This window comes from Haemorhous mexicanus, chromosome 6 (assembly GCF_027477595.1).
Source record: "Haemorhous mexicanus isolate bHaeMex1 chromosome 6, bHaeMex1.pri, whole genome shotgun sequence".
In the NCBI taxonomy this organism is placed as follows: domain Eukaryota; kingdom Metazoa; phylum Chordata; class Aves; order Passeriformes; family Fringillidae; genus Haemorhous; species Haemorhous mexicanus.
The window spans coordinates 25641555-25654220 of record NC_082346.1 but is presented as its reverse complement, the minus strand read 5'-3'; the positions used below and the strand labels follow the sequence as shown (position 1 = coordinate 25654220).

Sequence of the window (12666 nt, the reverse complement as noted above, 5' to 3'; positions counted from 1 at the left end):
TTCTGGATTGCGACCATCTTTTCTGGCATTGCTGTAGAGGAACCCTGGAATGATTGAACCCTGCTATATAAATCTTTCTGCTCCAAGATCTGTGCTGCCATTAATGTGTTTTTGACTCCTCAGTGTTTAAGCTGTATTTACATATGTCAGTTTTTACCAGTTCTCTCTCATGGCACTCCTATTTCTCTTATCAATTATGAACTTGGCTGTAGGATCAAGAGGAAATAGAAACATCAAAAGGAAGTAATAATTTGTATTAAATCATGTTTGTAAAAGATTATGTAAACTTTTCACCCCTGATGTCTCCAATGACAGAGGAGCTAAGCCTTCTTCAACTCTTCCCTGGAGGCAACTCTTTGAGTTCAGACAAATAGCAAGCCTTATTTGAACACAATATAAATGTAGACCACGTTGGCTTTATAAGATTGCTTTGCTGCACTAGTCATCCTTGAGGGTGGAGTAAAATACTGCCACTTATCAGTTGTTCTGCGGCCACCCTGCAAAGATAAATTCAGTTAGGCGGAATTAGGAAAGAATTTTGGTTTACCTCTGCTAAGATAAGACTAGATAGATTATATATGTGTTCCTAGCCCAGTCTATCTACCATCTACAGCATACAGGGGAAGGGAAGAGCACAAAAAGAGGCTCACCCATTTTGAGTCGTTATGACGTAGGAATTTGTACTTTGGGCGTAATTCCCAAAGTAGTAAACCACTTCACTCTCAATTCCCTGTGCAAATGAAAGTTTTGTGCTACCAGTTTAGATAAAATAAATTTTAATCTCACACATGCATCATATTCATGTCCAAATTTTACCTTAGAATTGGAAAAAGCTTGCAAACAGTAGATTGCTTATGATTAGTGCAAATAAGCACTACCACGGTAGCCAAACACATATGTGCTTAGAGAGCAAAAGTGGGTCTTTTAATCCTCTTTCTGCACTGGCCAGATCAGTAACTGCCTTTGGTAGTAACCAGGTCCTAACCTGGGCCTTGCTCTGCTGCTTTCTGTGTTGCTAAAGGGCATTGCAGCAGCTCAGCTTAATCAGGCACAACTGAGGAGAGAAGGCTGCCTTAGGCAATGCTTACATACTTAATCTAAGAACTATCAGACTTCACAAAAAGTGTACCTGTATTTTACTGGAACTGAACCCCCCTGGCTGATTGATAGAGATGCTCTGAAATAATCCCTTGAATGTTAATTCAAGAAAGGTGAAAGGTTAGCAAGGAAAACAGTTTCAATTCTTCATATCATGCAATATAATGTTTTTCAAAATTACTAGAGAAGCCTTAATTATTTGGCTTCTCTAACTATATTGAATAATTTTCCTTCTTAAAGGTTAGAAGTAAATTGATTATCAAAAGAATCCAGAGAAAATTACTAAATGGGATAGCCAGTTCTAAAGCCTGGTAACAGTGCAGTGCCTCTGAGCGTTACTGACAAAAGCTTTGTTTCTCTCCACTAGCTGACAGCTTTGTGATTACAGTGGGACACTATGGGAACTGCCACCAAGTGGGAATGCTGGATGTTAGAAGCAGAACCTTAAACAACCTTGGCATTTGGTGGAGAAACAACACAGATGGGCATACCAGAGTAGCTTGCTCTCAACAGCCCTTCATTCCCTACAGCCTTTCATTCCCAGCAAAGAGCCTGGTATGTTTGTAACCATCTGGAAATCGGATTTTTCTTTGTTTGTTTGGTTTTTTTTTTTTGTGTTTTCTTTTTTTTCCCCAGGGTTAATGCAGTTTAGTAAGTTAGAAATAAAGTCTTGAGTACATCTATCAGTGTAGCAAGACCCACTTCCAGAGTTGCAAGTAGATGTTTTGCTTCAACTGTAAAAGAGCTGGTGGGAGTGAAGGCTTTATTTCTTTTCTGGCTTTTTTTTTTTTTTTTAATGAGATACCAAGCCATACTTAATTGTTAGCCACAATATTTACTTTGTGTCAATGCTTCTACAAGCAGGAATGCAACTCTAGTGAAGGCCCTGCACATAACTGTTAAATTTCCAGGTGGGGTACAGTATCTGGTTTATCGGGCACTTGCTAGGAGGTAGATCCTTTTTCTTAATCTACTTGCTAATGGAAGGAAAAACTGGTCGTTCAAGTTACATGTGGGACATGTGACGTGAGAATGGGCTGATAAGTAAATTGCACCCCGAAATTGATTTGCTTGCTTATTAGCTGTTTTTCCATTTGCGCCAATACTGATAGGCGCAATAACAATGAAATGCCCTTGGGAAATTGAAGAACTATTTCAATTGCAGCTACTGATGTAATAATAAATTCACATAAATTAGTCAAAAGGAAAACAAAATAATTGAGTCTAATGAAAGCTTAATTGAATCAAATGTGTTGGTCTTGCCTGGTTTTAGTTTACAGAAGTATTTATGTCCAGAATGCAGCAGAGTTCCATGTGATGTGCCAGGCCAGTGCAGCAGACTGTCCTTCTCCAGCAGATCTTTCATTGGCTGCTCATTCTTTGAAAGTGTGTGCATAAACCTCTTGCAAAGGCCGTGCAGAGAAAGAGGACAGCTGGGGTTATTATTTGAAAAGCTGATAGTACTCTCTCTATAAGCCACAGATAAAATGTTTCACATTTCTATTTCAGGCTGTAAACCAGACCGGGCTGTTCTTGAGTGTAAGTTTACTTTCACAGGAAATCCATTGTTTGGAAAGCTAATGAAATCACCACACCCTGTGAGCACACAGATGAGGCTCTCAGATAAATTCTTATTCTCCATGAATACCTAGAAATTATCTGATAATCTATTGTTAAATTGCAATATTGAAAATCTTACAAGAAATGATACATTTATTTACACAAATCTGTTGGGCTTGGGAACTTGATCTGAGAAAGGAGGCAAAATAGCAAGCAGGAATTTTAATGTCCAGTGCAATGCAAAGATAAATCATCAACCTGGAATAAATCACAGCAAGTTAGCAAGAGCCTAAATTCGAAGTCTAAGATCTTGAAGCAAGAGAGCTTAACCTGTTGTATAAAAACACTGGCAACCCTGTAGCTTTATTTATTCCCCTCTGGATGTATACAAACCAAAAACTACTCTGAAGAAACATTCTTGCAGAGTCAAGCATTCAAAAAAATTTAGCTCTTTCCCCTTCCCTCTTGTGGCAGAAATAGGAGCTGAGAAAAGATAGGAAATTTTCATGTGAAAATGTGTGGGTGATAAACAAGTGCATTTTCTCCCTAGATGGCAAGAAGTCCAGAAGAGAGAATACAGCTGTAAAGTACTGTGAAAATAGTGTAGACACCAGCACTCTTTTGAATGTCTTGCATTCAGTTCTCATAAAATAAATCTGAGCCAGGAAACCTTGAAATATTTAGGCAATTAGCATCTTAGCAACACCACAATGACATATTTTGAAGTTTGTAATTACTACTCAGCTCTAGAAATGCTGCTTCTTCTAGTACTTTACAGTAAAAAAGTGATGAATTTGTCTATCTGTAAGGATACCCTAGCTACTCCAGGCATAAGAAATGCATGGAGATGATGTGAAACATGAGAGAGAGGACTTCCTTCTTTTTGTCTCCATATACAGCAAGACCAGGAACTCAGTTTCAGATTAAGTCCTATTAAAAGAGCAGGCCATATCCATTAGCATATTTGGAAAATTTGCTAAGAAAATCTAGCTGCAAAACTCGATTTGCTTATATGACAATTCTGAGGGTGTGAGACATCTGATTTTTAAAGTCATATCCTCCCCCTTGCTCCTTATAGGAGTAGTCTGGCTAAATACACATGGATTTTTAAAGGAAAAACTAAAGGCACGTTTTACCTGCATAATTCTGACACATTTGAAACTTAAGGCACTGCATAATTCTGTCACTCCGAAACTTAAGGCACTTGAGAAAAAAGGGACACAGCTTTAAAAATGCTGGTCCAAGCATCTGAGAGTTTGTGAAAACAAGTATTTCTGCTGTCAGCAATTGAAATGAGATCTTAGAGTGGGAAGTGAAATGAGATCTTAAAGTGGGCCAACTTCAGGTGTTAGTGTCTACATTAGTGTGTTAGTGTCTGCAGCTCATCCAGCTCGTAATGCAAGTTACATTGTTGGATTTTAATCCTGAAGTAGCTTTTACTGTGCATAGTTTTGGATAATCCAAATCACACATTTTGGATAATCTGTATTTTACTTACTCACCTGCAGGCACAAATGATTGTGTTTACACAGCTGTACTACTTGAGGCTCAGTTTAAAGAAAGAATGTACACATGGAGAAGATCCTTTTGCCTTTGCATTTACATTACTGTCTTTCCAATATAACACAAGAATGGTCTCTGCTCTGCTGAGATGTAGAGACTGCTGCTGTTAGTGCAGCTCTCCCTGCTTCATTTCCCCAGAAGAGATACCACTGTGCAGCTATATTTTCCATATAACCACAGGCATCTCTGATATTAAATGAACATTCACAATATGATTTTTTGATTACACAACCTACCCAGCACATTTTAATTGTGTTTGCCCTTTGTTCCTTTTGACCTTTAAGCCTCTGCTTGCAATAAAACCAGTAAATAGAAAGAAACAAAGTGCTATACCACATCAAATCAGACTACAATTCACGGAGAAGAATTGTAAATGTGGAAGCATCAAGAAGGAATAAGTTTGTCCTGATTCATATAAACACTTTATTCAAGTGTTTTGGGTGCAGATAAACAGTCCTTGTGCAATGTTTGTTATGGTTTCACCTGCTTCAAGCTGGAAACTGAAAGTGTTTTGGTTAATGGGACAGAAAAGTTTCTTGAGTTGCTCTGCAGCTGCAAGTACTTCTGTATGTTGTAATGAAGCTGTATCTCACATCTTTTAACAGCAATGCATCTCAGTAATTCAGATTTTTTTTTGTTTTGTTTTGTTTGTTTTGTTGGTGTTTTTTTTCCACAGAGGAGGAACCATTGTTTTGTAGTGCACTTACAATGACTGGCTGTACTTGCTGGCATTTCCTGGAAAAGCAGAAATAAATACAGATTTTCTTGATATCTTTTAATGGACACAGATATAAGTCTCAGTAAAAATGTATTAAAACTTTTCTTACAACATTACTAACTAGAGGTGGGGGGGGGGGGGGGTGTTTCAAGTATTTGAAATTGTTTTTTGTGTGAAGCTGAGACCTAACAAGTATGAGACCTGATTTCAAGCCAGTGGAAAAAGCAGAAAAAATTCTAAGGGCTACAACAGAAACATTTGATGGATCCTTTAAAAGGTTCTTTAGAATTTAAGAAATTTGGTTTCATATTAAATGATTGGTAATAGTCTCAGAATTATTTTTTTAAGTTTTATGTAATATTGGCAGTGTCTGTAATCTCATTCCTATTTTGTCTTGAACTACCTTTAACCCTTGTGACACGTTTTCTGTAATTCTTATGTTACAGCTGCATTTCTGCAGTTTCCTGACTGGTGCAGTGTCTGGGTACTCATAGCACGTCAACTTCTACATGGCAGAAAAATTAACTGATTTAGATTTTTGTTTTTTGTTTTTTTTTTTTCCCAACTCATCCTCCTCAGTATATAAAATCTTTATTTAAGAGGGACAAAGGCTTAAGGCTTAACACCCTTCCACTGCAGTTTTTTCAAGTGTAATTTCTATATTTCTTTCTTGAATATACTGGTTTTTGAGCTGTTCCTACCCATGTCTTCCTACTTCATATGACAAAACAAAGCTTGGATAAATTATGTTAGAAACTGTATTATTCTTTATAGCAAGCAAAGAGAAAAATACCTGTAACACTCTCCTGTTCTGATTTTAGTTTTAGTGATCTTTGAGTGTTACCATTTTACAGTGGTCTGCAACAGGTAACATAGAATAGTTGGTATGAAATAAAGCAAATTTGCAGCACCAAGCTGCATATGGGAGGATTCAGATAAGTGTGTGCTTTAACTCTGGTGTCACCTGGAGAACTGGATGTCTTTGTAAGTGAAGTATTTCTAAGGTACAGCTATACTGCAATAAATAAAAAGTGTCTACAAAACCTAAGGTAACCAAAGCCCCTAACTGATGCTTAATTAAAAAAAAAAAGAGAAGTACTTTTTAACATCCCTTCCAGCTCTGGTGATTCCTTCTTTTAAGTTTACTTTTACTACTGCAATAGCTAAAAACTGAATGTCCTTCTAATCATAACTGAATGTCCTTCTAATCATTTAATATAAAGGGATAAGGATTTAAGGCATTTTTTGGAGGAGTTGTTGTTATCCATTAAGAGTGCTTTATGGCTCTCAGGTGTAGAGATGGTGAAGAATAAGAGACAACTTGTTAACACTGCACAGAGAAATAAAAAGATCACGAAAGTAGAATTTTGTTTCTAGGGAGGTTTAAATGTGGACTTCAGTATGTGTTCATTATTTGGAGGAAAAAGGCAAAATATCTTTACATTCCATTTTAACTCTCATTGCTAATCAGAGGAACTTCTGAAACAGGTGGCAGGATGTCTCATCAAAGTGAAAGTGGAGTTGCCCTGCTGAGATTCCACCTGCTTTGTAAAAGTCCTACCACCTTCTTGCCAAGTGGAAAGAATTAGCTGACTCCAGCAGATTTTGGGTCTGTATCAGGTAAAAGTGATTCTTTAGGCTGTGAGAGTGAGCACTAGAAACTGTACACTCTACAGCTAGAACTAGAATCCTCCACCTTAAAATTGTTTAAGAAAATTAATTTCCTAACCATGGTAGTGAAAAAGTGTTCCATATTCTAGTGTAAAGTTCCTTTCCCAAACATTTCAGAGCACTAACAAACTAAAGCTCTGCCCCTTGGTCACGGGATGAAGAAGTTGTTGGAGTCACAAGAGGCATTCTACACCTAAAAATGAGCTTTTTGTGGTGAAAATAAAATTAGCTGCTGGCCTTTCAGTATAATTTGGGAAATGTACTTCAAATTGTATGTACCTGCTGCATTTAGCATTTGTAAAAAGTTAGCGCTCTGTGATAGCACTCCCCTCACTAGCTTTTCCTCTCTCTCCCTCGTAATTTAATTTTCTTTCTCCCATTATGTCGTGGCTTAGCACAGCTCAGGTCACAAATTCCTCAAAATAAAAATGAGGCTGATAGCAGTAGGTGCTATAACATGGTTAGAATTGCAATATAAATAAAAATAACTCCTAACCATACAAGTTATGTGCAGACTGATCACATTTTGCCCACTGGTATCTCCAGTAGATACTGGGCATAGTACTGTGTAATTTTCTTCACTTTAAGATCATATGCCTGTAGCACAGAATATCATGGGCTTGAAAGCAAGTAAACCAGCAGTAGTTTCCACACTGCCTTAAACAATCACTTGAAATGAACTTAATTTCACACCACAGTAAGTACAACTGAAATCACCACCAGTGTATCAATGAAAGAGCCCATCTATTTTGGCCTGATTTTCGTCCAGTTTGCAAACATTGTATCTAAGAACTGTTTGCATTGAAAGTACCCCAATATTTTGTGGGTTAGTAATCAGGTTTATGTCTAGAAAACAGTATTTTCCTACCAGACAGAAAAGACCCACCACTTTTCATAAGTCTCCTGAACAATTTTACTTTCTTTTAGAATCCTTCTTTAGGTGACATCCTCCAAGAAAAGGCAACATACAGTTAAATGTATCATTTGGAAAGCCATGCCTTGGTTTCTGGATCATCAGCTTTGAGTCACAGAAAGATTTGTGTTGGAAAGGGGCCTTTAAAGGCCATCTAGTCCAAATCCCCTGCAATAAGCAGGGACATCTTCAGCCAGATCAGGTTGCTCAAAGACCCGTTCAACCTGACACGTTGAATATTTCCAGGCATGGGGGCTTCCTTCTCTTCCCTGCATTCCACACATTTTTGGCCATTTTGCATATACCTAAACTTTTAAAATGGTTTTGATTTATGGGACTGGATTTTGGTATATAAATCCTTGACTAAATTTGTAGGCAATATAATTGTTAGTAGGTATAACAACTGTTGCAGGAGCTAGCAACTGCACTCAGTGCTTGACAACCATCAGCAATCTGCTTATCATCTCAATTTCTCAACTAATCTCTATTATTGTCAGTTAGGAATCAAAACCTTTGGGAAAAAAGATATATTAATTATTTCTGCATTTCCAGATCGCTCTGGAAGGTTGCTATGGGCACAGAATATTGTAACTCTTCTTGGCATCCCCCAGACAATGCTGGCGGTGGTTGTGCCGCAAGCTCCATGTCAGCACGCAGCTGATCCAGAATGTATGAAGTCAAGAAAGAAAACACAACAGACACTGGCATAGTGTCTCACATTACAAGCACATTTGTGAATGTTTACTAGTTCTGGGAAAAAAAAACCAAAACCAACAAAACAAAAACCAACAAGAGGGCTAGTGAAATAAACCAGGGAAGACAAGTGTGAATGAATACAGGACACAACACCAATATGCAGGACAGCTCTTCTGAGCTCTGGGACGGAGTGCAAAAAGGATGTGATACTTACAAAGTATCCATCCTTACCAGCTCTGGCTTTTACCGAAATCACAGTATCTTCGAACATACTCCTACCACAATTTCTACTTCACCTGCTACCTTGCCATCTCTGCCATTTCGTCTCCCAAGCAGACTGAAACATTAGCGGTGCCCATTGCAAACTTTTAAAATGCACATAGCTTCCCCAGATGAATCTTTAGGAAACTATAACTACGGTAAATGCCTGAAATTCCGCATCCATCCGAGTTCAACCGTTTACGTGCACCTTTGGGAAGGGTTTTGTTAAGCCACAAAGGCGGAACAGTCAAGGGTGCTTGGACGAGAGCGGGCCTCTCTCCAGTCCTGCTGTCATCCAGCAGACAAAGAGCACTCATTTTTCTCTCATAATAGAAAATTTCGTGAGATTTCTGTCTTTTCTAGGGATCTTTGCATGAAAACCACTAAGCCTGTTCCCGGGCAGAATGCGCTGGCGCTGCGGGACCAGCCTGTTGCGGGCAGGAGCGGGGGCTGCGGGCGGCCCTGCCCGCCGCTCGGCATCGCTGCCGCGCATAAACCCGCCCGGGGCAGGGACGCCTTTCCGGAGGGATCAAGCCGCAGTTTGGGGGTGCCCTGCAAAGCCGCCCCCGAGCCCGGTCTCCGCCGCGCTCCCTCGCGGGAGCCAGGAGCGCCGCGGCGGCGCTCAGCGGGCGCCGGCTGCTCCGCGCTCACGCCCATCGCCGGGGTAAACGCGGCCGCTCCTGCGCCTCCCGCGGGCTGTCGCCGCCGCCCCGCGCTGCCCCGCCCGGCGGGGACAGCCCCGCGCAGCGATGCGGGACGCCGCCGAGCCCGTCCCGGCCGCTGCCGGGGCGGGGGCGCGCGGGAGGAGGCGGCGGGGCGGGGGGAGCGGCGGCGCTGGAAGGTCCGGGGCGCGCATGCGCGCTCCGGCGCTCCGTGACGGGGGCGCTCCCGCGGCACCGGGGCCCGGCTCGCGCTCCCATAGGCTGCTTCCCCCGGCAGGCGCGCGCCCGCGGCGCGGCTCTTCCTACCGCGCTCGCGGGAGCGCGCGCTGCCCGGGCCGTGCGCCGCTGTCACAGCTGCCCGCGCGCCGCTCCCCGCCCTCGGCGCGCGCCCTGCCCGCGCCCCGTCCCCGCCAGCTCCGCTCCGCCGCCGGCGGGTTCCTGCTTCCGTCTCCTCTCGCCGCTCCCCGCCCGCCAGCCCCGCCGCCCCCCCGCCCGGCACCCGTGGCAGCGGCAGCGCGGGCTCCGCCGGCGGCGCCGGCACTCCGGTAAGGGGATGCGGGGGCTCAGCGGCAGCCGCGGCGGCGGGGAAGCGGGTACCGAGGCGAGACCGGGCTGCTCCGGCCAGCGCTCCCCATCCCTCCCCCGGGCCTGGCGCCGCCGCTCTTGCGACTCGGGCGCTGTTCAGCAGCCGCTGCCGCCGCCGCCGCCGGGGTGGTGATGGCGGGGAGGGGGCCGGTCCGTGCCGTGTGCCGGGGTCCCCGTGGGCTCCCTCACCTGAGGGTCGCTGGTGGGGCCTGAGGCCGCCGGAGAGCGCGGCAGAGAAAGGGGAGGCCGGGGCTCGGCGAGCGGCCGGGGCATCACCGTCGGCGGCGGGGCCGGGCCGGGCCCGGGAGGGAGATGCGTGCGAGCCCCGGGCGGCGGCGTTGCCCCGGGCGCGGCGCGGGCAGCGGGGTTCCCGCAGCGCCGAGCGCGGCTGCCGCCGTCCCGTGCGCCGCGGCCGCGGGGCGCCGGGGGCGGCCTCCAACTTTCCTTGTCCCGGGAACTGCGGCCGCCCGAGGGACGCCTGCTTTTGGCAGGGAGGAATACACGGGGAGCGTGGGCTGTGAGGACGGACCTCACGCTCTAGAGCCGCCTCGTAGCTCGAGGAAGTGTTTGCCTGACGCGGGTACAGAGCCATCGGTTGTTGCCTGGGGCTTTTCCCCACGGCGACCTTTCCTGTATTTGGGCACGGTTGCCTTCGGTCGTGGATCCTGTTGCTGGTAATGCTCTGGCGATTTAGCTCTAGGCGAGTTAGTGCTTGACGGATGCTCAGGTCTTTCACATGTATGTGCAAGAAGTGCGAGCACTGTGTTCTTGATGCACCGCAAAGACCAGGCTGTGACCCTCTGCTTTCAGAAGCTCCTGGTTGAGGGTACAAGAGGCAGAAACTATAGCGCTGTGGTGCAGATTGTACCAAGAAGCCTAAGGGCAAAGGCATGAGCTTGTAAAATTGCTTGTTGAAAGACTGTAACTTCCTCGGGGCAGTACCTGCTGTCCTTGCGCCCTCAAGGCACACATGGTACGCTGTGATGCACAGTATGCTGTGATGCACATGCTGTGTGTACATGGATGTGGCAACCAACCCTGTGCTCACAACATTCGTGTACTTTATCTGCGATCTTCTATTAGCACTTGGCACCTCTTGTTCTGTGTGTGTTTGTATACTGAAACATATGCATCGGCTGAAAATTGTATGTTTCAGTATCTCTGTGTACGTATATAAATACACACATACTCTTTCTGTCCCGAAGTACAGGATCTTAATGTCTAGACCTGAAAGTTACTGGAGTAAATACTTCAGAATGAGTGAGCCTGAAAAGGTTTCTTGATTTTATAGTATTAATCTTATTTATTTTTCCAAGTAATTTTCCACTGCAAGTCATCAAAAACTTCAGAAAAGTCTGAACTGCAAAAGTAAATAAGTGGCCAGCTTGCCTGTGCTGCTGATGCTTGGGGTGCTTTTACAGATGACTGTTACAATTCCTTTCACTATTAGAGAAAACTAGTTATGAGGAGTTGGTGATTCTCCTTTGATGTATTTCCAGTAGGGTCTGTTTCTCCAGTTATTGCAGGTATGCTTACTGCCAGATTTTTAGTGATGCTTGTTAGGGTTTTATATGTATATCTACCTTAAGCAGGCACACTAGCATATTGCAAAGTTTGCATATTTTCCCAACTACGTGTAATAAGGCAGCCTTTTCAAAGTTGGAAGTGCAATTAATTACTCATATTTTCTGAGCAAAAAGTTCAACAACGAGGGAAAGGCAGGAATCAACTTGGAGTGTTGAATCAGGCAAATTCACTCTTTCAGTGATGTAGCTGCCAGGACATTTGACAGCTGGGAAATACAGAAGGTCAGTTGGAACTTGTAGCTTTCTTTTCCTTTTAGTCCATTGTCTTCATTTGTTTAAAATTTTGGTGGTTTCATTAGCTGAACAACTGAAAATACAGTAGTTCTAAGTAATACGAGAAAAAAAAAGTTAGCTGTACATGCTGGAGTAGAAATGGAGCTACTTCACCTTAAGTGAATTGGTAAAGGTTGTATTAAACCACATAGGGGCTTCCCTTTGGTTTGACATCTGTGGTTTATGATCACTTTATTGCGACTTCAAATAGAGACTTGATTGTATAATTGAGTGCTTATATTTTACAAATATTGCAGACCATTCAGAGTGTAAAAATTTTTAATTGTGATCCATTTCTGTCTTTGTGTAGCTGTATGGAATTGGTGCTTTATCTGTCAGATCTTTTCTAAACCAGATCATTTTCCCAGGCTTGGAATGTATGCAGTTAAAAATAATAAATGATAATTTTATTTATAGTTTATCAGATCAGTCTGTTCATTGACATTTCAATGGATAAAGAAAAAGAAGGTTTGGATTTGAGTATTTATATCTTGTTGCAGTCAGAATTAAAGTAAAAAGTCATGACTATAATCTTAGACTGGTCTGGAGGGGGAGCTAGTGTCAAAGCAAAAGTGACTTAATTAAATCTTGTTGTCTGGTCATAGAATATGCTTCTAATACAATTAGGAAAACAAATATAGAGGATGCATGCTTTGTATGATTGCATTAATATGCATCTCTTGTATGATGAAAGTAATCTGAAAGTGAAGTGATGTGTGATTTTTTTTGGGAAATAGAGTGTTTGTTTCGCTGTTGTGCAACAAAAACTATATCCAAAGAACTTAGAAGTTGGAAGATCAAGCTCTTACACATCATGAAATGGCAGAATCAGAGATTCCTGTAAGACATGTAATGTGGCCTATAAATGTAGGGTTTAATTTTACATTTTCCCCTACAATGTTGCTTTCAGTTTATAGCATAGAATGGCATAGATGGTGTTCAGTGTGCCATACTGAATCCTTCTTCTTGGTATCAAATAATGTGTGGCCTCAATATTTGTTTATGTGCTGTTCACACTGTACTTTCTTAATTTCCTCTTTTGCTGTTTCATTACCTTCAGTCTCTAGTGCCTGCATGTTT

The 12666-nt window shown here is 42.9% G+C and overlaps 1 protein-coding gene across 5 annotated transcripts in view; it reads left to right on the top strand.

Annotated features, from left to right (window-relative positions):
- Positions 1-9558: 9558 nt before the first annotated feature.
- FUT8 (fucosyltransferase 8) overlaps positions 9559-12666 on the top strand; it is a 96250-nt gene continuing 93142 nt past the window's right edge. For 4 of the 5 annotated variants that reach the window (XM_059849310.1, XM_059849307.1, XM_059849311.1 and 1 more), the window contains exon 1: positions 9560-9687. The gene's annotated coding sequence lies outside the window, so the exon portion shown is untranslated. Of the gene's footprint in view, positions 9688-12666 lie in introns of all 5 variants that reach the window. The other variant, XM_059849312.1, reaches the window with a different exon arrangement.